Raw genomic sequence first — 4135 nt, forward strand, 5'->3', positions numbered from 1 at the left:
CCCCCCCCCCCACACTTTGAGCTGAATTCTTCTTCCTCACCCTCAAATAGACAAAAAACCCCTCCAAACCAAACCACCCCCCCGCCCAAACCAGCACCTACTTATACTTTTCCTGCTGCTGCATATCACCAAAGGAGCAGGCAGCATTTTGGACTTGATTTGGGGGATCCATCACATAGACAGTACCTTTGTGTACTCATTTGTTGAGGAAATATACATTTAAAAAAATTAATTTTAGGAAAAAAAATCAAGGTGTATCTTTGTCTGCAGTTAGAGTCTTATTAACTTGATGCCACAGGAGAGGTATTTATGGTAATGTGTTGTGCTAGGGGTGGCCAGAATATATTCTATAAAACAGGGATCCTCACCTAAGAACAGCCAATAATGCAATGGCTAGGACACTTCCCTAACATGTGAGAAACTCAGATTCTCACCCCTGCTCCAAAACAGGCTTGAACCTGGGTCTCCAACAGACCAGGGGAGCACCCTAGCAATCAGAATCAAGATCTCCTACTAAAATTGTTGGACTTTGCAGTAATAAATTATTGTGTGTGCATGAGTGGGAAAGCCTGGCTTTATAGCCGAAATGTTAGAACCCTGTCTAGGATATGAGAAACCTACTCATAGTCCTCACAGTAAATCATGCAGAGCACAGGATTGTACATGAATCTTACATAATTCATTCATTGAGTAATATCTGACTTTTCATAGTTTCATAGATTTAGGGTCGGAAGGGACCTAGTAGATCTTCTAGCCCGACCCCCCGCCAGGGCGGGAGAACAATAAAACCCCAAAACAAAAACGGGACTCAAATGAGTCCAGCCAGGTAGGCATCCAGCCTCTTCTTAAAGACCCCCAGGGTAGGGGCCAGCACCACTTCCCTTGGAAGTTGGTTCCAGCTCCTAGCCGCCCTAACTGTGAAGTAGTTTTTGCGGATGTCCAATCTATACCTCCTCTCCATCAACTTGTGCCCATTACTCCTTGTTATGCCAGCGGGCGCTAGGGGAAACAGCGTCTCCCCCAAACCCTTCTGGTCCCCCCTAGTGAGTCTATAGACGGTCACCAGGTCCCCCCTCAGCCTTCTCTTGTGGAGGCTGAATAGGTTCAGGTCCCGCAGTCTCTCACTGTAGGGTCTGCCCTGTTGTCCCTGGATCATGCGGGTGGCCCTCCTCTGGACCCTCTCCATGTTGTCCACATCCCTCTTGAAATGGGGCGCACAGAACTGGACACAATACTCCAGCTGTGGCCTGACCAGCATCGCATAGAGGGGGAGGATCACCTCCTTGGCTCTACTCGAGATGCACCTGTGGATGCACGACAAGGTCCGGTTAGCCCTGCCAACCATGACCTCGCATTGTCGGCCCATGTTCATCTTGGAGTCAATAATGACTCCAAGATCTCTTTCTGCCTCCATGCTCTCAAGTAGGGAGTTCCCCATTGTGTAAGTGTGCTGCTGTATGCTTTCACTGTTAAATATTGACCTTGAGATTTGATTAACAACTGATTTATAAAAAGCCAGCTGTTTTTAAACTGGTATCTCTCTCTGTACTATCATAAATTATGCTTTTCCAGGGATTTTTTTCAATGTTTTCACAAAATAGAACAGGTTGAAAAAGCCCTTTTCCTATACAGACAACACTGATTTTTCAGCACAAATTAAAAAATTGTAAATTTTCAATTTTGATATGTTCCCATGGTACCCTATGGAAGATGTCAGGTGGAAGGCATGGCAGGATGGCACTGTTAGACTTCTGTGTTAATTAACCTTCACAATGCTACCCTCACTTGCCTTTGCCTGACTTCAGACTAACATGGCTAACTACCTCTCTCTACCAACAGAAGATGGAAATGGTTCGGATGCCTCATGCTTCCACTGCAGTGACAGGCAAGACTTCCTGGTCAAGCTACATATCCCATGATTTAAGATGATCTCATATGACTGGTTTCCCTTTTGGGAAACGGAGGCAAATTTTATGGGAATCACTGCCTGTGGTACATTATTAGAGGGAGTTACCCACTGATGAGAATGGAGGTATGAGATAACCAAACTGCATCCTCCATGGTACATCCTATTAGGATTTCCAAAGTAAAATATTACATGATTCAGCCAAACGTTTTCAGTTTGGGGTATTTAATTATTCAGGGAATATAACAAAAAGCCATAAAAAACCAGACACTTCCCCTCAAAAATAGACTGACTTAACTGAAATCCCAGTTGTATATGATATACTAGATAATAAATAAAATGATGACTAGTAGAAATATGAGCTACCTTCCTCCAAGCAGATTGGTTAGATTATAAAACATTTTGTTGCAAGTTGGAAACTGTCCAGCAAAAGTAATTGTTCACTTAGAGGTATGACACTGATCAGCTGGAACTGGAAGCCCATTAGAAGAGGCATCTCCTAAAGAATTTAGTTAATAGGCTTAGGGAACCTAATAGCTGATACAAGGAGACAACTCCCTCTCATGTACTTTTCTAATGCTTGCTCAATGGGTGTGAAGTGAGACCCAGCAGGTTGATGAAATGCAGAGGCTGATGGCAGCTCCATACCAGGGGGGAGACAGTAAAGTGTAAACCGCCACCACAGAGCAGAAATTACAAAGAAAAAATAGGCCCACTGGACAAATTATTGCTAGGAAGTTACCCTATGTGTTAATAAAGCGCAGTTAAACCACATTATTATCTTGTCTTTCTTCCAGAAATGTTCAGGATAATGCTTCCAAGAGCCATGGAGAAGTATTGCTACTGCACCACTCCTGGAAAGATCCTTGCCCCATGCAAAGTTAGTTGTGTAGCTTAATGTAGACTAACCTTCTCAGCATCCTATAGAAATTGAATGTTAGTAACATTAGTAGCCTACAGAATCCACTATGAGAGCTTCATGTCCTAAAGTTGCTAATGGCCATCATACCAGGCCCCTTTGCAGGAGTGAGAGATGCCCTGTAGACTCCCCATAGTATGAAGGTAATAGTTTAATATTAAGAGGACAGAGTGCAACTTAATGATTCACCAATAGTATTTGTAACAGCAGCAGTTAACCCATTCAAGTACTGATCCTTCTTAGCTTATGTGGTCTTGAATTACAGTGCAAGATCACAAAGCTGCAGATTTTATGGGACTTCAAACACTAGGTCCATTAGTTATACAATCAACACCAATTAAAGTAAAAGATCTAAACAGAATTAGTTCTTCAAAAGTCCCTTAAAAAGTAAAGATACTTTTTGTTTTTACTTGTTAAGTACTAAATCGTCTACAATCAGATTTGTGAATGTGGATGCCAACACAAAAATAATACTCAGTGGGGCTCTTTGCTAGGTAATTTGATTGCAGGGACAAGTGGCATATGATAAAATTCTGATGTGTATTGTTTCTGGTAAACATATCCTGGTAAAAAGTCCATAGCAATGCATATAGCATATGTATGACTATATATCAGATTCAATACATGAAGCACTAAGAAACTAAACAATAGATACAGCACTGTGTAAGCATTTTATTTTTCATTTTATGGTTGTGCATTCATGAAAACCCACTGCCAATTGGTTTTCTTCAGAGAATAAGCTAATTTTTAAAACTGCATGGTAACCTAGAGCCTATTGCCAGCTCCCTGCACAACACTTTCTAAACCTTTTTTTGGAATGAATTATTTTATTGATCAGGAAGCTACTGTCTGAGTGCTCAATGGGAAGTCTTAATGAAAAACTCATTTTAGAAAAAGATTAATAATATGGCTAGAGAAAACCAATTTTCTCATGTTTAATCTCCTAATCTATTTTACATTATTTCCCAGGGGTACCCTGGACTTCACAGACACATGGCTCTGAGCAAATAATCAATTAATGTGGAAGATTCACATAAACGTAGTTGCTACTCTATGCCTATCCCCCAGCATTCTACATTTTTTTATTTCTCTAAAATACCTATACCAGCTATAACCAGTGGTTAAAGACCCAGAAATACCATTTGTAAAAACATAAACTGAATTGTATTTGAAACTCACCCCATACATATTCACAGGTCATTATCTTAGCTCACTATACATAAAGTCTATGCATTATTAAACTGTCCAAGCAAAATTCTAGAGAGGTGCTGGCAACACATGAGTTAAGTCTGATCATGCACAGATAACAC

At 41.0% G+C, this 4135-nt stretch overlaps 1 protein-coding gene across 2 annotated transcripts in view; it reads right to left on the minus strand.

The window, feature by feature from the left end:
* The window catches only part of MGAT4C (MGAT4 family member C), a 302395-nt gene that overhangs the window by 20755 nt on the left and 277505 nt on the right, over window positions 1-4135 (minus strand). The gene's annotated exons all lie outside the window — the stretch shown is intronic.

The sequence above is a fragment of the Gavialis gangeticus genome, unplaced genomic scaffold (assembly GCF_001723915.1).
Source record: "Gavialis gangeticus isolate Ggan-Ray unplaced genomic scaffold, GavGan_comp1, whole genome shotgun sequence".
Taxonomy (NCBI): Eukaryota; Metazoa; Chordata; order Crocodylia; family Gavialidae; genus Gavialis; species Gavialis gangeticus.